The sequence below is a fragment of the Triturus cristatus genome, chromosome 6 (assembly GCF_964204655.1).
Source record: "Triturus cristatus chromosome 6, aTriCri1.1, whole genome shotgun sequence".
Taxonomy (NCBI): domain Eukaryota; kingdom Metazoa; phylum Chordata; class Amphibia; order Caudata; family Salamandridae; genus Triturus; species Triturus cristatus.
Genome location: NC_140589.1, coordinates 329,657,589 through 329,681,382, shown reverse-complemented (window position 1 = coordinate 329,681,382; position 23,794 = coordinate 329,657,589). Strand labels below are relative to the sequence as shown.

The 23,794-nt window shown below is 52.5% G+C and overlaps 20 non-coding genes across 20 annotated transcripts; all 20 read left to right on the top strand.

Annotated features, from left to right (window-relative positions):
* The first annotated feature begins 406 nt into the window (after nucleotides 1-406).
* LOC146817135 (U2 spliceosomal RNA) lies at nucleotides 407-597 on the top strand. Its single transcript, XR_014964798.1, has one exon. It is a non-coding gene; the product is annotated as a U2 spliceosomal RNA (small nuclear RNA).
* Nucleotides 598-1,609: 1,012 nt separating this feature from the next.
* Nucleotides 1,610-1,800, top strand: LOC146817134 (U2 spliceosomal RNA). Its single transcript, XR_014964797.1, has one exon. It is a non-coding gene; the product is annotated as a U2 spliceosomal RNA (small nuclear RNA).
* A 994-nt stretch (nucleotides 1,801-2,794) lies between these two features.
* Nucleotides 2,795-2,985, top strand: LOC146817133 (U2 spliceosomal RNA). The gene has a single exon (XR_014964796.1). It is a non-coding gene; the product is annotated as a U2 spliceosomal RNA (small nuclear RNA).
* Nucleotides 2,986-4,013: 1,028 nt separating this feature from the next.
* LOC146817132 (U2 spliceosomal RNA) lies at nucleotides 4,014-4,204 on the top strand. The gene has a single exon (XR_014964795.1). It is a non-coding gene; the product is annotated as a U2 spliceosomal RNA (small nuclear RNA).
* Nucleotides 4,205-5,234: 1,030 nt separating this feature from the next.
* On the top strand, nucleotides 5,235-5,425 carry LOC146817131 (U2 spliceosomal RNA). The gene has a single exon (XR_014964794.1). It is a non-coding gene; the product is annotated as a U2 spliceosomal RNA (small nuclear RNA).
* A 1,004-nt stretch (nucleotides 5,426-6,429) lies between these two features.
* Nucleotides 6,430-6,620, top strand: LOC146817130 (U2 spliceosomal RNA). Its single transcript, XR_014964793.1, has one exon. It is a non-coding gene; the product is annotated as a U2 spliceosomal RNA (small nuclear RNA).
* A 1,004-nt stretch (nucleotides 6,621-7,624) lies between these two features.
* On the top strand, nucleotides 7,625-7,815 carry LOC146817129 (U2 spliceosomal RNA). Its single transcript, XR_014964792.1, has one exon. It is a non-coding gene; the product is annotated as a U2 spliceosomal RNA (small nuclear RNA).
* A 994-nt stretch (nucleotides 7,816-8,809) lies between these two features.
* On the top strand, nucleotides 8,810-9,000 carry LOC146817128 (U2 spliceosomal RNA). The gene has a single exon (XR_014964791.1). It is a non-coding gene; the product is annotated as a U2 spliceosomal RNA (small nuclear RNA).
* A 994-nt stretch (nucleotides 9,001-9,994) lies between these two features.
* Nucleotides 9,995-10,185, top strand: LOC146817127 (U2 spliceosomal RNA). Its single transcript, XR_014964789.1, has one exon. It is a non-coding gene; the product is annotated as a U2 spliceosomal RNA (small nuclear RNA).
* Nucleotides 10,186-11,212: 1,027 nt separating this feature from the next.
* On the top strand, nucleotides 11,213-11,403 carry LOC146817126 (U2 spliceosomal RNA). The gene has a single exon (XR_014964788.1). It is a non-coding gene; the product is annotated as a U2 spliceosomal RNA (small nuclear RNA).
* Nucleotides 11,404-12,433: 1,030 nt separating this feature from the next.
* On the top strand, nucleotides 12,434-12,624 carry LOC146817125 (U2 spliceosomal RNA). The gene has a single exon (XR_014964787.1). It is a non-coding gene; the product is annotated as a U2 spliceosomal RNA (small nuclear RNA).
* Nucleotides 12,625-13,628: 1,004 nt separating this feature from the next.
* On the top strand, nucleotides 13,629-13,819 carry LOC146817124 (U2 spliceosomal RNA). Its single transcript, XR_014964786.1, has one exon. It is a non-coding gene; the product is annotated as a U2 spliceosomal RNA (small nuclear RNA).
* Nucleotides 13,820-14,805: 986 nt separating this feature from the next.
* LOC146817123 (U2 spliceosomal RNA) lies at nucleotides 14,806-14,996 on the top strand. The gene has a single exon (XR_014964785.1). It is a non-coding gene; the product is annotated as a U2 spliceosomal RNA (small nuclear RNA).
* A 994-nt stretch (nucleotides 14,997-15,990) lies between these two features.
* Nucleotides 15,991-16,181, top strand: LOC146817122 (U2 spliceosomal RNA). Its single transcript, XR_014964784.1, has one exon. It is a non-coding gene; the product is annotated as a U2 spliceosomal RNA (small nuclear RNA).
* Nucleotides 16,182-17,175: 994 nt separating this feature from the next.
* LOC146817121 (U2 spliceosomal RNA) lies at nucleotides 17,176-17,366 on the top strand. The gene has a single exon (XR_014964783.1). It is a non-coding gene; the product is annotated as a U2 spliceosomal RNA (small nuclear RNA).
* A 1,027-nt stretch (nucleotides 17,367-18,393) lies between these two features.
* LOC146817120 (U2 spliceosomal RNA) lies at nucleotides 18,394-18,584 on the top strand. Its single transcript, XR_014964782.1, has one exon. It is a non-coding gene; the product is annotated as a U2 spliceosomal RNA (small nuclear RNA).
* A 1,030-nt stretch (nucleotides 18,585-19,614) lies between these two features.
* On the top strand, nucleotides 19,615-19,805 carry LOC146817119 (U2 spliceosomal RNA). Its single transcript, XR_014964781.1, has one exon. It is a non-coding gene; the product is annotated as a U2 spliceosomal RNA (small nuclear RNA).
* A 1,004-nt stretch (nucleotides 19,806-20,809) lies between these two features.
* LOC146817118 (U2 spliceosomal RNA) lies at nucleotides 20,810-21,000 on the top strand. The gene has a single exon (XR_014964780.1). It is a non-coding gene; the product is annotated as a U2 spliceosomal RNA (small nuclear RNA).
* Nucleotides 21,001-21,986: 986 nt separating this feature from the next.
* On the top strand, nucleotides 21,987-22,177 carry LOC146817117 (U2 spliceosomal RNA). The gene has a single exon (XR_014964778.1). It is a non-coding gene; the product is annotated as a U2 spliceosomal RNA (small nuclear RNA).
* Nucleotides 22,178-23,171: 994 nt separating this feature from the next.
* Nucleotides 23,172-23,362, top strand: LOC146817116 (U2 spliceosomal RNA). The gene has a single exon (XR_014964777.1). It is a non-coding gene; the product is annotated as a U2 spliceosomal RNA (small nuclear RNA).
* Nucleotides 23,363-23,794: the final 432 nt, after the last annotated feature.

Here is a 23,794-nt window from a genome sequence, read left to right as displayed (position 1 = left end):
TACAGGGGAGCAGTGTCCCGGGTAGGCGAGGGCGAGGCGCCGGCCACTTCCTGTCGGGGAGCTGTCCAGGGCATCCTGGCCTGATTCCCAGCATCCCCCGGCTGCCAGGCTTTCCGGCCAGCCGGCTAGAAGCAGAGGACAGGAAGGGGCGGGGCATGCAAATGCTAGAAAGAGGACAACGTGGGTATGCTAAGTGACGCCTAACGAGGCGAGAGCCGTGGAGGACTCTGGGAGCCGGGAGAAGGCCCGAGGCCAGGACCTCCTTTCTATGGGCACATGCTGAGCTCCCACTAGGAGTCAGAAAAAGAGGCGAAAGGGCCTCAAGCGACGGTGCGAGGGAAGACCCCGGTCCGGGTCAGCCAGGGAGATTGCTCCGGGAGGTGCGAATTCTGGCACCATTCTGGTTATCGCTTCTCGGCCTTTTGGCTAAGATCAAGTGTAGTATCTGTTCTTATCAGTTTAATATCTGATACGTCCTCTATCTGGGGACCATATATTAAATTGATTTTTGGAACAGGGAGATGGAATAGGAGCTTGCTCTGTCCACTCCACGCATCAACCTGGTATTGCAGTACCTCCAGGAATGGTGCACTTCCCCACCCGGGGAAAACAATGCTGTTGAAAGATAGATGAGAAAACGAAAGTAGCGCTTCACTACGAAACCCTGTAAAGTGGCGCTACTGTGTTTGCGCGCGAATAAAACCACCCTGGTCACCGCGTCTTGCTTTATTTATGTATTTATGTCATTGATGTGCCGCAAACGCGCTTTATTTATTTATTTATATATTTTTCACGTTTTCTGGAACTTTTTTTTATTTCTATTTCCTTCTCCATCCAGACGCTGCACTTTGGAAGAGAAAAATGTCAGAAGGAGACTGCTTTTCCAGCATCGGAGTTTCCTTCGTTTTTGGATCCATTTCACTGGGGAACGAATTGAGGAAGTTTTACAGCAAGTCAGTAGGATCGAGGTAGAGACGGAAAGAGATGAGGAAAGAGAGGGAGGGAGGGAGAGAGAGAGAGAGAGAGAGAGAGGGAGGGAGGGAGGGAGGGAGGGAGGGAGGGAGGGAGGGAGGCAGAGAAGTGGACACTGCCCTTGGCTTCTCTGAGCAATGAAGGAAAATACAGAGTCCTTTTCCTTCTTTGCCCGCCCCGCCCGTCCCCGAACGGCCACGAACGGCCAAGCCTTATCTATAGGCCTTTGGCTACAGGGGAGCAGTGTCCCGGGTAGGCGAGGGCGAGGCGCCGGCCACTTCCTGTCGGGGAGCTGTCCAGGGCATCCTGGCCTGATTCCCAGCATCCCCCGGCTGCCAGGCTTTCCGGCCAGCCGGCTAGAAGCAGAGGACAGGAAGGGGCGGGGCATGCAAATGCTAGAAAGAGGACAACGTGGGTATGCTAAGTGACGCCTAACGAGGCGAGAGCCGTGGAGGACTCTGGGAGCCGGGAGAAGGCCCGAGGCCAGGACCTCCTTTCTATGGGCACATGCTGAGCTCCCACTAGGAGTCAGAAAAAGAGGCGAAAGGGCCTCAAGCGACGGTGCGAGGGAAGACCCCGGTCCGGGTCAGCCAGGGAGATTGCTCCGGGAGGTGCGAATTCTGGCACCATTCTGGTTATCGCTTCTCGGCCTTTTGGCTAAGATCAAGTGTAGTATCTGTTCTTATCAGTTTAATATCTGATACGTCCTCTATCTGGGGACCATATATTAAATTGATTTTTGGAACAGGGAGATGGAATAGGAGCTTGCTCTGTCCACTCCACGCATCAACCTGGTATTGCAGTACCTCCAGGAATGGTGCACTTCCCCACCCGGGGAAAACAATGCTGTTGAAAGATAGATGAGAAAACGAAAGTAGCGCTTCACTACGAAACCCTGTAAAGTGGCGCTACTGTGTTTGCGCGCGAATAAAACCACCCTGGTCACCGCGTCTTGCTTTATTTATGTATTTATGTCATTGATGTGCCGCAAACGCGCTTTATTTATTTATTTATATATTTTTCACGTTTTCTGGAACTTTTTTTTATTTCTATTTCCTTCTCCATCCAGACGCTGCACTTTGGAAGAGAAAAATGTCAGAAGGAGACTGCTTTTCCAGCATCGGAGTTTCCTTCGTTTTTGGATCCATTTCACTGGGGAACGAATTGAGGAACTTTTACAGCAAGTCAGTAGGATCGAGGTAGAGACGGAAAGAGATGAGGAAAGAGAGGGAGGGAGGGAGAGAGAGAGGGAGGGAGGGAGGGAGGGAGGGAGGGAGGGAGGGAGGCAGAGAAGTGGACACTGCCCTTGGCTTCTCTGAGCAATGAAGGAAAATACAGAGTCCTTTTCCTTCTTTGCCCGCCCCGCCCGTCCCCGAACGGCCACGAACGGCCAAGCCTTATCTATAGGCCTTTGGCTACAGGGGAGCAGTGTCCCGGGTAGGCGAGGGCGAGGCGCCGGCCACTTCCTGTCGGGGAGCTGTCCAGGGCATCCTGGCCTGATTCCCAGCATCCCCCGGCTGCCAGGCTTTCCGGCCAGCCGGCTAGAAGCAGAGGACAGGAAGGGGCGGGGCATGCAAATGCTAGAAAGAGGACAACGTGGGTATGCTAAGTGACGCCTAACGAGGCGAGAGCCGTGGAGGACTCTGGGAGCCGGGAGAAGGCCCGAGGCCAGGACCTCCTTTCTATGGGCACATGCTGAGCTCCCACTAGGAGTCAGAAAAAGAGGCGAAAGGGCCTCAAGCGACGGTGCGAGGGAAGACCCCGGTCCGGGTCAGCCAGGGAGATTGCTCCGGGAGGTGCGAATTCTGGCACCATTCTGGTTATCGCTTCTCGGCCTTTTGGCTAAGATCAAGTGTAGTATCTGTTCTTATCAGTTTAATATCTGATACGTCCTCTATCTGGGGACCATATATTAAATTGATTTTTGGAACAGGGAGATGGAATAGGAGCTTGCTCTGTCCACTCCACGCATCAACCTGGTATTGCAGTACCTCCAGGAATGGTGCACTTCCCCACCCGGGGAAAACAATGCTGTTGAAAGATAGATGAGAAAACGAAAGTAGCGCTTCACTACGAAACCCTGTAAAGTGGCGCTACTGTGTTTGCGCGCGAATAAAACCACCCTGGTCACCGCGTCTTGCTTTATTTATGTATTTATGTCATTGATGTGCCGCAAACGCGCTTTATTTATTTATTTATATATTTTTCACGTTTTCTGGAACTTTTTTTTATTTCTATTTCCTTCTCCATCCAGACGCTGCACTTTGGAAGAGAAAAATGTCAGAAGGAGACTGCTTTTCCAGCATCGGAGTTTCCTTCGTTTTTGGATCCATTTCACTGGGGAACGAATTGAGGAAGTTTTACAGCAAGTCAGTAGGATCGAGGTAGAGACGGAAAGAGATGAGGAAAGAGAGGGAGGGAGGGAGAGAGAGAGAGAGAGAGAGAGAGAGAGAGAGAGGGGGAGGGAGGGAGGGAGGGAGGGAGGGAGGGAGGGAGGGAGGGAGGGAGAGAAGTGGACACTGCCCTTGGCTTCTCTGAGCAATGAAGGAAAATACAGAGTACTTTTCCTTCTTTGCCCGCCCCGCCCGTCCCCGAACGGCCACGAACGGCCAAGCCTTATCTATAGGCCTTTGGCTACAGGGGAGCAGTGTCCCGGGTAGGCGAGGGCGAGGCGCCGGCCACTTCCTGTCGGGGAGCTGTCCAGGGCATCCTGGCCTGATTCCCAGCATCCCCCGGCTGCCAGGCTTTCCGGCCAGCCGGCTAGAAGCAGAGGACAGGAAGGGGCGGGGCATGCAAATGCTAGAAAGAGGACAACGTGGGTATGCTAAGTGACGCCTAACGAGGCGAGAGCCGTGGAGGACTCTGGGAGCCGGGAGAAGGCCCGAGGCCAGGACCTCCTTTCTATGGGCACATGCTGAGCTCCCACTAGGAGTCAGAAAAAGAGGCGAAAGGGCCTCAAGCGACGGTGCGAGGGAAGACCCCGGTCCGGGTCAGCCAGGGAGATTGCTCCGGGAGGTGCGAATTCTGGCACCATTCTGGTTATCGCTTCTCGGCCTTTTGGCTAAGATCAAGTGTAGTATCTGTTCTTATCAGTTTAATATCTGATACGTCCTCTATCTGGGGACCATATATTAAATTGATTTTTGGAACAGGGAGATGGAATAGGAGCTTGCTCTGTCCACTCCACGCATCAACCTGGTATTGCAGTACCTCCAGGAATGGTGCACTTCCCCACCCGGGGAAAACAATGCTGTTGAAAGATAGATGAGAAAACGAAAGTAGCGCTTCACTACGAAACCCTGTAAAGTGGCGCTACTGTGTTTGCGCGCGAATAAAACCACCCTGGTCACCGCGTCTTGCTTTATTTATGTATTTATGTCATTGATGTGCCGCAAACGCGCTTTATTTATTTATTTATATATTTTTCACGTTTTCTGGAACTTTTTTTTATTTCTATTTCCTTCTCCATCCAGACGCTGCACTTTGGAAGAGAAAAATGTCAGAAGGAGACTGCTTTTCCAGCATCGGAGTTTCCTTCGTTTTTGGATCCATTTCACTGGGGAACGAATTGAGGAAGTTTTACAGCAAGTCAGTAGGATCGAGGTAGAGACGGAAAGAGATGAGGAAAGAGAGGGAGGGAGGGAGAGAGAGAGAGAGAGAGAGAGAGAGAGAGAGAGAGAGAGAGAGAGGGAGGGAGGGAGGGAGGGAGGGAGGGAGGGAGGGAGGCAGAGAAGTGGACACTGCCCTTGGCTTCTCTGAGCAATGAAGGAAAATACAGAGTCCTTTTCCTTCTTTGCCCGCCCCGCCCGTCCCCGAACGGCCACGAACGGCCAAGCCTTATCTATAGGCCTTTGGCTACAGGGGAGCAGTGTCCCGGGTAGGCGAGGGCGAGGCGCCGGCCACTTCCTGTCGGGGAGCTGTCCAGGGCATCCTGGCCTGATTCCCAGCATCCCCCGGCTGCCAGGCTTTCCGGCCAGCCGGCTAGAAGCAGAGGACAGGAAGGGGCGGGGCATGCAAATGCTAGAAAGAGGACAACGTGGGTATGCTAAGTGACGCCTAACGAGGCGAGAGCCGTGGAGGACTCTGGGAGCCGGGAGAAGGCCCGAGGCCAGGACCTCCTTTCTATGGGCACATGCTGAGCTCCCACTAGGAGTCAGAAAAAGAGGCGAAAGGGCCTCAAGCGACGGTGCGAGGGAAGACCCCGGTCCGGGTCAGCCAGGGAGATTGCTCCGGGAGGTGCGAATTCTGGCACCATTCTGGTTATCGCTTCTCGGCCTTTTGGCTAAGATCAAGTGTAGTATCTGTTCTTATCAGTTTAATATCTGATACGTCCTCTATCTGGGGACCATATATTAAATTGATTTTTGGAACAGGGAGATGGAATAGGAGCTTGCTCTGTCCACTCCACGCATCAACCTGGTATTGCAGTACCTCCAGGAATGGTGCACTTCCCCACCCGGGGAAAACAATGCTGTTGAAAGATAGATGAGAAAACGAAAGTAGCGCTTCACTACGAAACCCTGTAAAGTGGCGCTACTGTGTTTGCGCGCGAATAAAACCACCCTGGTCACCGCGTCTTGCTTTATTTATGTATTTATGTCATTGATGTGCCGCAAACGCGCTTTATTTATTTATTTATATATTTTTCACGTTTTCTGGAACTTTTTTTTATTTCTATTTCCTTCTCCATCCAGACGCTGCACTTTGGAAGAGAAAAATGTCAGAAGGAGACTGCTTTTCCAGCATCGGAGTTTCCTTCGTTTTTGGATCCATTTCACTGGGGAACGAATTGAGGAAGTTTTACAGCAAGTCAGTAGGATCGAGGTAGAGACGGAAAGAGATGAGGAAAGAGAGGGAGGGAGGGAGAGAGAGAGAGAGAGAGAGAGAGGGAGGGAGGGAGGGAGGGAGGGAGGGAGGGAGGCAGAGAAGTGGACACTGCCCTTGGCTTCTCTGAGCAATGAAGGAAAATACAGAGTCCTTTTCCTTCTTTGCCCGCCCCGCCCGTCCCCGAACGGCCACGAACGGCCAAGCCTTATCTATAGGCCTTTGGCTACAGGGGAGCAGTGTCCCGGGTAGGCGAGGGCGAGGCGCCGGCCACTTCCTGTCGGGGAGCTGTCCAGGGCATCCTGGCCTGATTCCCAGCATCCCCCGGCTGCCAGGCTTTCCGGCCAGCCGGCTAGAAGCAGAGGACAGGAAGGGGCGGGGCATGCAAATGCTAGAAAGAGGACAACGTGGGTATGCTAAGTGACGCCTAACGAGGCGAGAGCCGTGGAGGACTCTGGGAGCCGGGAGAAGGCCCGAGGCCAGGACCTCCTTTCTATGGGCACATGCTGAGCTCCCACTAGGAGTCAGAAAAAGAGGCGAAAGGGCCTCAAGCGACGGTGCGAGGGAAGACCCCGGTCCGGGTCAGCCAGGGAGATTGCTCCGGGAGGTGCGAATTCTGGCACCATTCTGGTTATCGCTTCTCGGCCTTTTGGCTAAGATCAAGTGTAGTATCTGTTCTTATCAGTTTAATATCTGATACGTCCTCTATCTGGGGACCATATATTAAATTGATTTTTGGAACAGGGAGATGGAATAGGAGCTTGCTCTGTCCACTCCACGCATCAACCTGGTATTGCAGTACCTCCAGGAATGGTGCACTTCCCCACCCGGGGAAAACAATGCTGTTGAAAGATAGATGAGAAAACGAAAGTAGCGCTTCACTACGAAACCCTGTAAAGTGGCGCTACTGTGTTTGCGCGCGAATAAAACCACCCTGGTCACCGCGTCTTGCTTTATTTATGTATTTATGTCATTGATGTGCCGCAAACGCGCTTTATTTATTTATTTATATATTTTTCACGTTTTCTGGAACTTTTTTTTATTTCTATTTCCTTCTCCATCCAGACGCTGCACTTTGGAAGAGAAAAATGTCAGAAGGAGACTGCTTTTCCAGCATCGGAGTTTCCTTCGTTTTTGGATCCATTTCACTGGGGAACGAATTGAGGAAGTTTTACAGCAAGTCAGTAGGATCGAGGTAGAGACGGAAAGAGATGAGGAAAGAGAGGGAGGGAGGGAGAGAGAGAGAGAGAGAGAGAGAGGGAGGGAGGGAGGGAGGGAGGGAGGGAGGGAGGCAGAGAAGTGGACACTGCCCTTGGCTTCTCTGAGCAATGAAGGAAAATACAGAGTCCTTTTCCTTCTTTGCCCGCCCCGCCCGTCCCCGAACGGCCACGAACGGCCAAGCCTTATCTATAGGCCTTTGGCTACAGGGGAGCAGTGTCCCGGGTAGGCGAGGGCGAGGCGCCGGCCACTTCCTGTCGGGGAGCTGTCCAGGGCATCCTGGCCTGATTCCCAGCATCCCCCGGCTGCCAGGCTTTCCGGCCAGCCGGCTAGAAGCAGAGGACAGGAAGGGGCGGGGCATGCAAATGCTAGAAAGAGGACAACGTGGGTATGCTAAGTGACGCCTAACGAGGCGAGAGCCGTGGAGGACTCTGGGAGCCGGGAGAAGGCCCGAGGCCAGGACCTCCTTTCTATGGGCACATGCTGAGCTCCCACTAGGAGTCAGAAAAAGAGGCGAAAGGGCCTCAAGCGACGGTGCGAGGGAAGACCCCGGTCCGGGTCAGCCAGGGAGATTGCTCCGGGAGGTGCGAATTCTGGCACCATTCTGGTTATCGCTTCTCGGCCTTTTGGCTAAGATCAAGTGTAGTATCTGTTCTTATCAGTTTAATATCTGATACGTCCTCTATCTGGGGACCATATATTAAATTGATTTTTGGAACAGGGAGATGGAATAGGAGCTTGCTCTGTCCACTCCACGCATCAACCTGGTATTGCAGTACCTCCAGGAATGGTGCACTTCCCCACCCGGGGAAAACAATGCTGTTGAAAGATAGATGAGAAAACGAAAGTAGCGCTTCACTACGAAACCCTGTAAAGTGGCGCTACTGTGTTTGCGCGCGAATAAAACCACCCTGGTCACCGCGTCTTGCTTTATTTATGTATTTATGTCATTGATGTGCCGCAAACGCGCTTTATTTATTTATTTATATATTTTTCACGTTTTCTGGAACTTTTTTTTATTTCTATTTCCTTCTCCATCCAGACGCTGCACTTTGGAAGAGAAAAATGTCAGAAGGAGACTGCTTTTCCAGCATCGGAGTTTCCTTCGTTTTTGGATCCATTTCACTGGGGAACGAATTGAGGAACTTTTACAGCAAGTCAGTAGGATCGAGGTAGAGACGGAAAGAGATGAGGAAAGAGAGGGAGGGAGGGAGAGAGAGAGGGAGGGAGGGAGGGAGGGAGGGAGGGAGGGAGGGAGGCAGAGAAGTGGACACTGCCCTTGGCTTCTCTGAGCAATGAAGGAAAATACAGAGTCCTTTTCCTTCTTTGCCCGCCCCGCCCGTCCCCGAACGGCCACGAACGGCCAAGCCTTATCTATAGGCCTTTGGCTACAGGGGAGCAGTGTCCCGGGTAGGCGAGGGCGAGGCGCCGGCCACTTCCTGTCGGGGAGCTGTCCAGGGCATCCTGGCCTGATTCCCAGCATCCCCCGGCTGCCAGGCTTTCCGGCCAGCCGGCTAGAAGCAGAGGACAGGAAGGGGCGGGGCATGCAAATGCTAGAAAGAGGACAACGTGGGTATGCTAAGTGACGCCTAACGAGGCGAGAGCCGTGGAGGACTCTGGGAGCCGGGAGAAGGCCCGAGGCCAGGACCTCCTTTCTATGGGCACATGCTGAGCTCCCACTAGGAGTCAGAAAAAGAGGCGAAAGGGCCTCAAGCGACGGTGCGAGGGAAGACCCCGGTCCGGGTCAGCCAGGGAGATTGCTCCGGGAGGTGCGAATTCTGGCACCATTCTGGTTATCGCTTCTCGGCCTTTTGGCTAAGATCAAGTGTAGTATCTGTTCTTATCAGTTTAATATCTGATACGTCCTCTATCTGGGGACCATATATTAAATTGATTTTTGGAACAGGGAGATGGAATAGGAGCTTGCTCTGTCCACTCCACGCATCAACCTGGTATTGCAGTACCTCCAGGAATGGTGCACTTCCCCACCCGGGGAAAACAATGCTGTTGAAAGATAGATGAGAAAACGAAAGTAGCGCTTCACTACGAAACCCTGTAAAGTGGCGCTACTGTGTTTGCGCGCGAATAAAACCACCCTGGTCACCGCGTCTTGCTTTATTTATGTATTTATGTCATTGATGTGCCGCAAACGCGCTTTATTTATTTATTTATATATTTTTCACGTTTTCTGGAACTTTTTTTTATTTCTATTTCCTTCTCCATCCAGACGCTGCACTTTGGAAGAGAAAAATGTCAGAAGGAGACTGCTTTTCCAGCATCGGAGTTTCCTTCGTTTTTGGATCCATTTCACTGGGGAACGAATTGAGGAACTTTTACAGCAAGTCAGTAGGATCGAGGTAGAGACGGAAAGAGATGAGGAAAGAGAGGGACGGAGGGAGAGAGAGAGGGAGGGAGGGAGGGAGGGAGGGAGGGAGGGAGGGAGGCAGAGAAGTGGACACTGCCCTTGGCTTCTCTGAGCAATGAAGGAAAATACAGAGTCCTTTTCCTTCTTTGCCCGCCCCGCCCGTCCCCGAACGGCCACGAACGGCCAAGCCTTATCTATAGGCCTTTGGCTACAGGGGAGCAGTGTCCCGGGTAGGCGAGGGCGAGGCGCCGGCCACTTCCTGTCGGGGAGCTGTCCAGGGCATCCTGGCCTGATTCCCAGCATCCCCCGGCTGCCAGGCTTTCCGGCCAGCCGGCTAGAAGCAGAGGACAGGAAGGGGCGGGGCATGCAAATGCTAGAAAGAGGACAACGTGGGTATGCTAAGTGACGCCTAACGAGGCGAGAGCCGTGGAGGACTCTGGGAGCCGGGAGAAGGCCCGAGGCCAGGACCTCCTTTCTATGGGCACATGCTGAGCTCCCACTAGGAGTCAGAAAAAGAGGCGAAAGGGCCTCAAGCGACGGTGCGAGGGAAGACCCCGGTCCGGGTCAGCCAGGGAGATTGCTCCGGGAGGTGCGAATTCTGGCACCATTCTGGTTATCGCTTCTCGGCCTTTTGGCTAAGATCAAGTGTAGTATCTGTTCTTATCAGTTTAATATCTGATACGTCCTCTATCTGGGGACCATATATTAAATTGATTTTTGGAACAGGGAGATGGAATAGGAGCTTGCTCTGTCCACTCCACGCATCAACCTGGTATTGCAGTACCTCCAGGAATGGTGCACTTCCCCACCCGGGGAAAACAATGCTGTTGAAAGATAGATGAGAAAACGAAAGTAGCGCTTCACTACGAAACCCTGTAAAGTGGCGCTACTGTGTTTGCGCGCGAATAAAACCACCCTGGTCACCGCGTCTTGCTTTATTTATGTATTTATGTCATTGATGTGCCGCAAACGCGCTTTATTTATTTATTTATATATTTTTCACGTTTTCTGGAACTTTTTTTTATTTCTATTTCCTTCTCCATCCAGACGCTGCACTTTGGAAGAGAAAAATGTCAGAAGGAGACTGCTTTTCCAGCATCGGAGTTTCCTTCGTTTTTGGATCCATTTCACTGGGGAACGAATTGAGGAAGTTTTACAGCAAGTCAGTAGGATCGAGGTAGAGACGGAAAGAGATGAGGAAAGAGAGGGAGGGAGGGAGAGAGAGAGAGAGAGAGAGAGAGAGAGAGAGAGGGGGAGGGAGGGAGGGAGGGAGGGAGGGAGGGAGGGAGGGAGGGAGGGAGAGAAGTGGACACTGCCCTTGGCTTCTCTGAGCAATGAAGGAAAATACAGAGTACTTTTCTTCTTTGCCCGCCCCGCCCGTCCCCGAACGGCCACGAACGGCCAAGCCTTATCTATAGGCCTTTGGCTACAGGGGAGCAGTGTCCCGGGTAGGCGAGGGCGAGGCGCCGGCCACTTCCTGTCGGGGAGCTGTCCAGGGCATCCTGGCCTGATTCCCAGCATCCCCCGGCTGCCAGGCTTTCCGGCCAGCCGGCTAGAAGCAGAGGACAGGAAGGGGCGGGGCATGCAAATGCTAGAAAGAGGACAACGTGGGTATGCTAAGTGACGCCTAACGAGGCGAGAGCCGTGGAGGACTCTGGGAGCCGGGAGAAGGCCCGAGGCCAGGACCTCCTTTCTATGGGCACATGCTGAGCTCCCACTAGGAGTCAGAAAAAGAGGCGAAAGGGCCTCAAGCGACGGTGCGAGGGAAGACCCCGGTCCGGGTCAGCCAGGGAGATTGCTCCGGGAGGTGCGAATTCTGGCACCATTCTGGTTATCGCTTCTCGGCCTTTTGGCTAAGATCAAGTGTAGTATCTGTTCTTATCAGTTTAATATCTGATACGTCCTCTATCTGGGGACCATATATTAAATTGATTTTTGGAACAGGGAGATGGAATAGGAGCTTGCTCTGTCCACTCCACGCATCAACCTGGTATTGCAGTACCTCCAGGAATGGTGCACTTCCCCACCCGGGGAAAACAATGCTGTTGAAAGATAGATGAGAAAACGAAAGTAGCGCTTCACTACGAAACCCTGTAAAGTGGCGCTACTGTGTTTGCGCGCGAATAAAACCACCCTGGTCACCGCGTCTTGCTTTATTTATGTATTTATGTCATTGATGTGCCGCAAACGCGCTTTATTTATTTATTTATATATTTTTCACGTTTTCTGGAACTTTTTTTTATTTCTATTTCCTTCTCCATCCAGACGCTGCACTTTGGAAGAGAAAAATGTCAGAAGGAGACTGCTTTTCCAGCATCGGAGTTTCCTTCGTTTTTGGATCCATTTCACTGGGGAACGAATTGAGGAAGTTTTACAGCAAGTCAGTAGGATCGAGGTAGAGACGGAAAGAGATGAGGAAAGAGAGGGAGGGAGGGAGAGAGAGAGAGAGAGAGAGAGAGAGAGAGAGAGAGAGAGAGAGAGGGAGGGAGGGAGGGAGGGAGGGAGGGAGGGAGGGAGGCAGAGAAGTGGACACTGCCCTTGGCTTCTCTGAGCAATGAAGGAAAATACAGAGTCCTTTTCCTTCTTTGCCCGCCCCGCCCGTCCCCGAACGGCCACGAACGGCCAAGCCTTATCTATAGGCCTTTGGCTACAGGGGAGCAGTGTCCCGGGTAGGCGAGGGCGAGGCGCCGGCCACTTCCTGTCGGGGAGCTGTCCAGGGCATCCTGGCCTGATTCCCAGCATCCCCCGGCTGCCAGGCTTTCCGGCCAGCCGGCTAGAAGCAGAGGACAGGAAGGGGCGGGGCATGCAAATGCTAGAAAGAGGACAACGTGGGTATGCTAAGTGACGCCTAACGAGGCGAGAGCCGTGGAGGACTCTGGGAGCCGGGAGAAGGCCCGAGGCCAGGACCTCCTTTCTATGGGCACATGCTGAGCTCCCACTAGGAGTCAGAAAAAGAGGCGAAAGGGCCTCAAGCGACGGTGCGAGGGAAGACCCCGGTCCGGGTCAGCCAGGGAGATTGCTCCGGGAGGTGCGAATTCTGGCACCATTCTGGTTATCGCTTCTCGGCCTTTTGGCTAAGATCAAGTGTAGTATCTGTTCTTATCAGTTTAATATCTGATACGTCCTCTATCTGGGGACCATATATTAAATTGATTTTTGGAACAGGGAGATGGAATAGGAGCTTGCTCTGTCCACTCCACGCATCAACCTGGTATTGCAGTACCTCCAGGAATGGTGCACTTCCCCACCCGGGGAAAACAATGCTGTTGAAAGATAGATGAGAAAACGAAAGTAGCGCTTCACTACGAAACCCTGTAAAGTGGCGCTACTGTGTTTGCGCGCGAATAAAACCACCCTGGTCACCGCGTCTTGCTTTATTTATGTATTTATGTCATTGATGTGCCGCAAACGCGCTTTATTTATTTATTTATATATTTTTCACGTTTTCTGGAACTTTTTTTTATTTCTATTTCCTTCTCCATCCAGACGCTGCACTTTGGAAGAGAAAAATGTCAGAAGGAGACTGCTTTTCCAGCATCGGAGTTTCCTTCGTTTTTGGATCCATTTCACTGGGGAACGAATTGAGGAAGTTTTACAGCAAGTCAGTAGGATCGAGGTAGAGACGGAAAGAGATGAGGAAAGAGAGGGAGGGAGGGAGAGAGAGAGAGAGAGAGAGAGAGGGAGGGAGGGAGGGAGGGAGGGAGGGAGGGAGGCAGAGAAGTGGACACTGCCCTTGGCTTCTCTGAGCAATGAAGGAAAATACAGAGTCCTTTTCCTTCTTTGCCCGCCCCGCCCGTCCCCGAACGGCCACGAACGGCCAAGCCTTATCTATAGGCCTTTGGCTACAGGGGAGCAGTGTCCCGGGTAGGCGAGGGCGAGGCGCCGGCCACTTCCTGTCGGGGAGCTGTCCAGGGCATCCTGGCCTGATTCCCAGCATCCCCCGGCTGCCAGGCTTTCCGGCCAGCCGGCTAGAAGCAGAGGACAGGAAGGGGCGGGGCATGCAAATGCTAGAAAGAGGACAACGTGGGTATGCTAAGTGACGCCTAACGAGGCGAGAGCCGTGGAGGACTCTGGGAGCCGGGAGAAGGCCCGAGGCCAGGACCTCCTTTCTATGGGCACATGCTGAGCTCCCACTAGGAGTCAGAAAAAGAGGCGAAAGGGCCTCAAGCGACGGTGCGAGGGAAGACCCCGGTCCGGGTCAGCCAGGGAGATTGCTCCGGGAGGTGCGAATTCTGGCACCATTCTGGTTATCGCTTCTCGGCCTTTTGGCTAAGATCAAGTGTAGTATCTGTTCTTATCAGTTTAATATCTGATACGTCCTCTATCTGGGGACCATATATTAAATTGATTTTTGGAACAGGGAGATGGAATAGGAGCTTGCTCTGTCCACTCCACGCATCAACCTGGTATTGCAGTACCTCCAGGAATGGTGCACTTCCCCACCCGGGGAAAACAATGCTGTTGAAAGATAGATGAGAAAACGAAAGTAGCGCTTCACTACGAAACCCTGTAAAGTGGCGCTACTGTGTTTGCGCGCGAATAAAACCACCCTGGTCACCGCGTCTTGCTTTATTTATGTATTTATGTCATTGATGTGCCGCAAACGCGCTTTATTTATTTATTTATATATTTTTCACGTTTTCTGGAACTTTTTTTTATTTCTATTTCCTTCTCCATCCAGACGCTGCACTTTGGAAGAGAAAAATGTCAGAAGGAGACTGCTTTTCCAGCATCGGAGTTTCCTTCGTTTTTGGATCCATTTCACTGGGGAACGAATTGAGGAACTTTTACAGCAAGTCAGTAGGATCGAGGTAGAGACGGAAAGAGATGAGGAAAGAGAGGGAGGGAGGGAGAGAGAGAGGGAGGGAGGGAGGGAGGGAGGGAGGGAGGCAGAGAAGTGGACACTGCCCTTGGCTTCTCTGAGCAATGAAGGAAAATACAGAGTCCTTTTCCTTCTTTGCCCGCCCCGCCCGTCCCCGAACGGCCACGAACGGCCAAGCCTTATCTATAGGCCTTTGGCTACAGGGGAGCAGTGTCCCGGGTAGGCGAGGGCGAGGCGCCGGCCACTTCCTGTCGGGGAGCTGTCCAGGGCATCCTGGCCTGATTCCCAGCATCCCCCGGCTGCCAGGCTTTCCGGCCAGCCGGCTAGAAGCAGAGGACAGGAAGGGGCGGGGCATGCAAATGCTAGAAAGAGGACAACGTGGGTATGCTAAGTGACGCCTAACGAGGCGAGAGCCGTGGAGGACTCTGGGAGCCGGGAGAAGGCCCGAGGCCAGGACCTCCTTTCTATGGGCACATGCTGAGCTCCCACTAGGAGTCAGAAAAAGAGGCGAAAGGGCCTCAAGCGACGGTGCGAGGGAAGACCCCGGTCCGGGTCAGCCAGGGAGATTGCTCCGGGAGGTGCGAATTCTGGCACCATTCTGGTTATCGCTTCTCGGCCTTTTGGCTAAGATCAAGTGTAGTATCTGTTCTTATCAGTTTAATATCTGATACGTCCTCTATCTGGGGACCATATATTAAATTGATTTTTGGAACAGGGAGATGGAATAGGAGCTTGCTCTGTCCACTCCACGCATCAACCTGGTATTGCAGTACCTCCAGGAATGGTGCACTTCCCCACCCGGGGAAAACAATGCTGTTGAAAGATAGATGAGAAAACGAAAGTAGCGCTTCACTACGAAACCCTGTAAAGTGGCGCTACTGTGTTTGCGCGCGAATAAAACCACCCTGGTCACCGCGTCTTGCTTTATTTATGTATTTATGTCATTGATGTGCCGCAAACGCGCTTTATTTATTTATTTATATATTTTTCACGTTTTCTGGAACTTTTTTTTATTTCTATTTCCTTCTCCATCCAGACGCTGCACTTTGGAAGAGAAAAATGTCAGAAGGAGACTGCTTTTCCAGCATCGGAGTTTCCTTCGTTTTTGGATCCATTTCACTGGGGAACGAATTGAGGAACTTTTACAGCAAGTCAGTAGGATCGAGGTAGAGACGGAAAGAGATGAGGAAAGAGAGGGACGGAGGGAGAGAGAGAGGGAGGGAGGGAGGGAGGGAGGGAGGGAGGGAGGGAGGCAGAGAAGTGGACACTGCCCTTGGCTTCTCTGAGCAATGAAGGAAAATACAGAGTCCTTTTCCTTCTTTGCCCGCCCCGCCCGTCCCCGAACGGCCACGAACGGCCAAGCCTTATCTATAGGCCTTTGGCTACAGGGGAGCAGTGTCCCGGGTAGGCGAGGGCGAGGCGCCGGCCACTTCCTGTCGGGGAGCTGTCCAGGGCATCCTGGCCTGATTCCCAGCATCCCCCGGCTGCCAGGCTTTCCGGCCAGCCGGCTAGAAGCAGAGGACAGGAAGGGGCGGGGCATGCAAATGCTAGAAAGAGGACAACGTGGGTATGCTAAGTGACGCCTAACGAGGCGAGAGCCGTGGAGGACTCTGGGAGCCGGGAGAAGGCCCGAGGCCAGGACCTCCTTTCTATGGGCACATGCTGAGCTCCCACTAGGAGTCAGAAAAAGAGGCGAAAGGGCCTCAAGCGACGGTGCGAGGGAAGACCCCGGTCCGGGTCAGCCAGGGAGATTGCTCCGGGAGGTGCGAATTCTGGCACCATTCTGGTTATCGCTTCTCGGCCTTTTGGCTAAGATCAAGTGTAGTATCTGTTCTTATCAGTTTAATATCTGATACGTCCTCTATCTGGGGACCATATATTAAATTGATTTTTGGAACAGGGAGATGGAATAGGAGCTTGCTCTGTCCACTCCACGCATCAACCTGGTATTGCAGTACCTCCAGGAATGGTGCACTTCCCCACCCGGGGAAAACAATGCTGTTGAAAGATAGATGAGAAAACGAAAGTAGCGCTTCACTACGAAACCCTGTAAAGTGGCGCTACTGTGTTTGCGCGCGAATAAAACCACCCTGGTCACCGCGTCTTGCTTTATTTATGTATTTATGTCATTGATGTGCCGCAAACGCGCTTTATTTATTTATTTATATATTTTTCACGTTTTCTGGAACTTTTTTTTATTTCTATTTCCTTCTCCATCCAGACGCTGCACTTTGGAAGAGAAAAATGTCAGAAGGAGACTGCTTTTCCAGCATCGGAGTTTCCTTCGTTTTTGGATCCATTTCACTGGGGAACGAATTGAGGAACTTTTACAGCAAGTCAGTAGGATCGAGGTAGAGACGGAAAGAGATGAGGAAAGAGAGGGACGGAGGGAGAGAGAGAGGGAGGGAGGGAGGGAGGGAGGGAGGGAGGGAGGGAGGCAGAGAAGTGGACACTGCCCTTGGCTTCTCTGAGCAATGAAGGAAAATACAGAGTCCTTTTCCTTCTTTGCCCGCCCCGCCCGTCCCCGAACGGCCACGAACGGCCAAGCCTTATCTATAGGCCTTTGGCTACAGGGGAGCAGTGTCCCGGGTAGGCGAGGGCGAGGCGCCGGCCACTTCCTGTCGGGGAGCTGTCCAGGGCATCCTGGCCTGATTCCCAGCATCCCCCGGCTGCCAGGCTTTCCGGCCAGCCGGCTAGAAGCAGAGGACAGGAAGGGGCGGGGCATGCAAATGCTAGAAAGAGGACAACGTGGGTATGCTAAGTGACGCCTAACGAGGCGAGAGCCGTGGAGGACTCTGGGAGCCGGGAGAAGGCCCGAGGCCAGGACCTCCTTTCTATGGGCACATGCTGAGCTCCCACTAGGAGTCAGAAAAAGAGGCGAAAGGGCCTCAAGCGACGGTGCGAGGGAAGACCCCGGTCCGGGTCAGCCAGGGAGATTGCTCCGGGAGGTGCGAATTCTGGCACCATTCTGGTTATCGCTTCTCGGCCTTTTGGCTAAGATCAAGTGTAGTATCTGTTCTTATCAGTTTAATATCTGATACGTCCTCTATCTGGGGACCATATATTAAATTGATTTTTGGAACAGGGAGATGGAATAGGAGCTTGCTCTGTCCACTCCACGCATCAACCTGGTATTGCAGTACCTCCAGGAATGGTGCACTTCCCCACCCGGGGAAAACAATGCTGTTGAAAGATAGATGAGAAAACGAAAGTAGCGCTTCACTACGAAACCCTGTAAAGTGGCGCTACTGTGTTTGCGCGCGAATAAAACCACCCTGGTCACCGCGTCTTGCTTTATTTATGTATTTATGTCATTGATGTGCCGCAAACGCGCTTTATTTATTTATTTATATATTTTTCACGTTTTCTGGAACTTTTTTTTATTTCTATTTCCTTCTCCATCCAGACGCTGCACTTTGGAAGAGAAAAATGTCAGAAGGAGACTGCTTTTCCAGCATCGGAGTTTCCTTCGTTTTTGGATCCATTTCACTGGGGAACGAATTGAGGAAGTTTTACAGCAAGTCAGTAGGATCGAGGTAGAGACGGAAAGAGATGAGGAAAGAGAGGGAGGGAGGGAGAGAGAGAGAGAGAGAGAGAGAGAGAGAGAGAGGGGGAGGGAGGGAGGGAGGGAGGGAGGGAGGGAGGGAGGGAGGGAGGGAGAGAAGTGGACACTGCCCTTGGCTTCTCTGAGCAATGAAGGAAAATACAGAGTACTTTTCTTCTTTGCCCGCCCCGCCCGTCCCCGAACGGCCACGAACGGCCAAGCCTTATCTATAGGCCTTTGGCTACAGGGGAGCAGTGTCCCGGGTAGGCGAGGGCGAGGCGCCGGCCACTTCCTGTCGGGGAGCTGTCCAGGGCATCCTGGCCTGATTCCCAGCATCCCCCGGCTGCCAGGCTTTCCGGCCAGCCGGCTAGAAGCAGAGGACAGGAAGGGGCGGGGCATGCAAATGCTAGAAAGAGGACAACGTGGGTATGCTAAGTGACGCCTAACGAGGCGAGAGCCGTGGAGGACTCTGGGAGCCGGGAGAAGGCCCGAGGCCAGGACCTCCTTTCTATGGGCACATGCTGAGCTCCCACTAGGAGTCAGAAAAAGAGGCGAAAGGGCCTCAAGCGACGGTGCGAGGGAAGACCCCGGTCCGGGTCAGCCAGGGAGATTGCTCCGGGAGGTGCGAATTCTGGCACCATTCTGGTTATCGCTTCTCGGCCTTTTGGCTAAGATCAAGTGTAGTATCTGTTCTTATCAGTTTAATATCTGATACGTCCTCTATCTGGGGACCATATATTAAATTGATTTTTGGAACAGGGAGATGGAATAGGAGCTTGCTCTGTCCACTCCACGCATCAACCTGGTATTGCAGTACCTCCAGGAATGGTGCACTTCCCCACCCGGGGAAAACAATGCTGTTGAAAGATAGATGAGAAAACGAAAGTAGCGCTTCACTACGAAACCCTGTAAAGTGGCGCTACTGTGTTTGCGCGCGAATAAAACCACCCTGGTCACCGCGTCTTGCTTTATTTATGTATTTATGTCATTGATGTGCCGCAAACGCGCTTTATTTATTTATTTATATATTTTTCACGTTTTCTGGAACTTTTTTTTATTTCTATTTCCTTCTCCATCCAGACGCTGCACTTTGGAAGAGAAAAATGTCAGAAGGAGACTGCTTTTCCAGCATCGGAGTTTCCTTCGTTTTTGGATCCATTTCACTGGGGAACGAATTGAGGAAGTTTTACAGCAAGTCAGTAGGATCGAGGTAGAGACGGAAAGAGATGAGGAAAGAGAGGGAGGGAGGGAGAGAGAGAGAGAGAGAGAGAGAGAGAGAGAGAGAGAGAGAGAGAGGGAGGGAGGGAGGGAGGGAGGGAGGGAGGGAGGGAGGCAGAGAAGTGGACACTGCCCTTGGCTTCTCTGAGCAATGAAGGAAAATACAGAGTCCTTTTCCTTCTTTGCCCGCCCCGCCCGTCCCCGAACGGCCACGAACGGCCAAGCCTTATCTATAGGCCTTTGGCTACAGGGGAGCAGTGTCCCGGGTAGGCGAGGGCGAGGCGCCGGCCACTTCCTGTCGGGGAGCTGTCCAGGGCATCCTGGCCTGATTCCCAGCATCCCCCGGCTGCCAGGCTTTCCGGCCAGCCGGCTAGAAGCAGAGGACAGGAAGGGGCGGGGCATGCAAATGCTAGAAAGAGGACAACGTGGGTATGCTAAGTGACGCCTAACGAGGCGAGAGCCGTGGAGGACTCTGGGAGCCGGGAGAAGGCCCGAGGCCAGGACCTCCTTTCTATGGGCACATGCTGAGCTCCCACTAGGAGTCAGAAAAAGAGGCGAAAGGGCCTCAAGCGACGGTGCGAGGGAAGACCCCGGTCCGGGTCAGCCAGGGAGATTGCTCCGGGAGGTGCGAATTCTGGCACCATTCTGGTTATCGCTTCTCGGCCTTTTGGCTAAGATCAAGTGTAGTATCTGTTCTTATCAGTTTAATATCTGATACGTCCTCTATCTGGGGACCATATATTAAATTGATTTTTGGAACAGGGAGATGGAATAGGAGCTTGCTCTGTCCACTCCACGCATCAACCTGGTATTGCAGTACCTCCAGGAATGGTGCACTTCCCCACCCGGGGAAAACAATGCTGTTGAAAGATAGATGAGAAAACGAAAGTAGCGCTTCACTACGAAACCCTGTAAAGTGGCGCTACTGTGTTTGCGCGCGAATAAAACCACCCTGGTCACCGCGTCTTGCTTTATTTATGTATTTATGTCATTGATGTGCCGCAAACGCGCTTTATTTATTTATTTATATATTTTTCACGTTTTCTGGAACTTTTTTTTATTTCTATTTCCTTCTCCATCCAGACGCTGCACTTTGGAAGAGAAAAATGTCAGAAGGAGACTGCTTTTCCAGCATCGGAGTTTCCTTCGTTTTTGGATCCATTTCACTGGGGAACGAATTGAGGAAGTTTTACAGCAAGTCAGTAGGATCGAGGTAGAGACGGAAAGAGATGAGGAAAGAGAGGGAGGGAGGGAGAGAGAGAGAGAGAGAGAGAGAGGGAGGGAGGGAGGGAGGGAGGGAGGGAGGGAGGCAGAGAAGTGGACACTGCCCTTGGCTTCTCTGAGCAATGAAGGAAAATACAGAGTCCTTTTCCTTCTTTGCCCGCCCCGCCCGTCCCCGAACGGCCACGAACGGCCAAGCCTTATCTATAGGCCTTTGGCTACAGGGGAGCAGTGTCCCGGGTAGGCGAGGGCGAGGCGCCGGCCACTTCCTGTCGGGGAGCTGTCCAGGGCATCCTGGCCTGATTCCCAGCATCCCCCGGCTGCCAGGCTTTCCGGCCAGCCGGCTAGAAGCAGAGGACAGGAAGGGGCGGGGCATGCAAATGCTAGAAAGAGGACAACGTGGGTATGCTAAGTGACGCCTAACGAGGCGAGAGCCGTGGAGGACTCTGGGAGCCGGGAGAAGGCCCGAGGCCAGGACCTCCTTTCTATGGGCACATGCTGAGCTCCCACTAGGAGTCAGAAAAAGAGGCGAAAGGGCCTCAAGCGACGGTGCGAGGGAAGACCCCGGTCCGGGTCAGCCAGGGAGATTGCTCCGGGAGGTGCGAATTCTGGCACCATTCTGGTTATCGCTTCTCGGCCTTTTGGCTAAGATCAAGTGTAGTATCTGTTCTTATCAGTTTAATATCTGATACGTCCTCTATCTGGGGACCATATATTAAATTGATTTTTGGAACAGGGAGATGGAATAGGAGCTTGCTCTGTCCACTCCACGCATCAACCTGGTATTGCAGTACCTCCAGGAATGGTGCACTTCCCCACCCGGGGAAAACAATGCTGTTGAAAGATAGATGAGAAAACGAAAGTAGCGCTTCACTACGAAACCCTGTAAAGTGGCGCTACTGTGTTTGCGCGCGAATAAAACCACCCTGGTCACCGCGTCTTGCTTTATTTATGTATTTATGTCATTGATGTGCCGCAAACGCGCTTTATTTATTTATTTATATATTTTTCACGTTTTCTGGAACTTTTTTTTATTTCTATTTCCTTCTCCATCCAGACGCTGCACTTTGGAAGAGAAAAATGTCAGAAGGAGACTGCTTTTCCAGCATCGGAGTTTCCTTCGTTTTTGGATCCATTTCACTGGGGAACGAATTGAGGAACTTTTACAGCAAGTCAGTAGGATCGAGGTAGAGACGGAAAGAGATGAGGAAAGAGAGGGAGGGAGGGAGAGAGAGAGGGAGGGAGGGAGGGAGGGAGGGAGGGAGGCAGAGAAGTGGACACTGCCCTTGGCTTCTCTGAGCAATGAAGGAAAATACAGAGTCCTTTTCCTTCTTTGCCCGCCCCGCCCGTCCCCGAACGGCCACGAACGGCCAAGCCTTATCTATAGGCCTTTGGCTACAGGGGAGCAGTGTCCCGGGTAGGCGAGGGCGAGGCGCCGGCCACTTCCTGTCGGGGAGCTGTCCAGGGCATCCTGGCCTGATTCCCAGCATCCCCCGGCTGCCAGGCTTTCCGGCCAGCCGGCTAGAAGCAGAGGACAGGAAGGGGCGGGGCATGCAAATGCTAGAAAGAGGACAACGTGGGTATGCTAAGTGACGCCTAACGAGGCGAGAGCCGTGGAGGACTCTGGGAGCCGGGAGAAGGCCCGAGGCCAGGACCTCCTTTCTATGGGCACATGCTGAGCTCCCACTAGGAGTCAGAAAAAGAGGCGAAAGGGCCTCAAGCGACGGTGCGAGGGAAGACCCCGGTCCGGGTCAGCCAGGGAGATTGCTCCGGGAGGTGCGAATTCTGGCACCATTCTGGTTATCGCTTCTCGGCCTTTTGGCTAAGATCAAGTGTAGTATCTGTTCTTATCAGTTTAATATCTGATACGTCCTCTATCTGGGGACCATATATTAAATTGATTTTTGGAACAGGGAGATGGAATAGGAGCTTGCTCTGTCCACTCCACGCATCAACCTGGTATTGCAGTACCTCCAGGAATGGTGCACTTCCCCACCCGGGGAAAACAATGCTGTTGAAAGATAGATGAGAAAACGAAAGTAGCGCTTCACTACGAAACCCTGTAAAGTGGCGCTACTGTGTTTGCGCGCGAATAAAACCACCCTGGTCACCGCGTCTTGCTTTATTTATGTATTTATGTCATTGATGTGCCGCAAACGCGCTTTATTTATTTATTTATATATTTTTCACGTTTTCTGGAACTTTTTTTTATTTCTATTTCCTTCTCCATCCAGACGCTGCACTTTGGAAGAGAAAAATGTCAGAAGGAGACTGCTTTTCCAGCATCGGAGTTTCCTTCGTTTTTGGATCCATTTCACTGGGGAACGAATTGAGGAACTTTTACAGCAAGTCAGTAGGATCGAGGTAGAGACGGAAAGAGATGAGGAAAGAGAGGGACGGAGGGAGAGAGAGAGGGAGGGAGGGAGGGAGGGAGGGAGGGAGGGAGGGAGGCAGAGAAGTGGACACTGCCCTTGGCTTCTCTGAGCAATGAAGGAAAATACAGAGTCCTTTTCCTTCTTTGCCCGCCCCGCCCGTCCCCGAACGGCCACGAACGGCCAAGCCTTATCTATAGGCCTTTGGCTACAGGGGAGCAGTGTCCCGGGTAGGCGAGGGCGAGGCGCCGGCCACTTCCTGTCGGGGAGCTGTCCAGGGCATCCTGGCCTGATTCCCAGCATCCCCCGGCTGCCAGGCTTTCCGGCCAGCCGGCTAGAAGCAGAGGACAGGAAGGGGCGGGGCATGCAAATGCTAGAAAGAGGACAACGTGGGTATGCTAAGTGACGCCTAACGAGGCGAGAGCCGTGGAGGACTCTGGGAGCCGGGAGAAGGCCCGAGGCCAGGACCTCCTTTCTATGGGCACATGCTGAGCTCCCACTAGGAGTCAGAAAAAGAGGCGAAAGGGCCTCAAGCGACGGTGCGAGGGAAGACCCCGGTCCGGGTCAGCCAGGGAGATTGCTCCGGGAGGTGCGAATTCTGGCACCATTCTGGTTATCGCTTCTCGGCCTTTTGGCTAAGATCAAGTGTAGTATCTGTTCTTATCAGTTTAATATCTGATACGTCCTCTATCTGGGGACCATATATTAAATTGATTTTTGGAACAGGGAGATGGAATAGGAGCTTGCTCTGTCCACTCCACGCATCAACCTGGTATTGCAGTACCTCCAGGAATGGTGCACTTCCCCACCCGGGGAAAACAATGCTGTTGAAAGATAGATGAGAAAACGAAAGTAGCGCTTCACTACGAAACCCTGTAAAGTGGCGCTACTGTGTTTGCGCGCGAATAAAACCACCCTGGTCACCGCGTCTTGCTTTATTTATGTATTTATGTCATTGATGTGCCGCAAACGCGCTTTATTTATTTATTTATATATTTTTCACGTTTTCTGGAACTTTTTTTTATTTCTATTTCCTTCTCCATCCAGACGCTGCACTTTGGAAGAGAAAAATGTCAGAAGGAGACTGCTTTTCCAGCATCGGAGTTTCCTTCGTTTTTGGATCCATTTCACTGGGGAACGAATTGAGGAAGTTTTACAGCAAGTCAGTAGGATCGAGGTAGAGACGGAAAGAGATGAGGAAAGAGAGGGAGGGAGGGAGAGAGAGAGAGAGAGAGAGA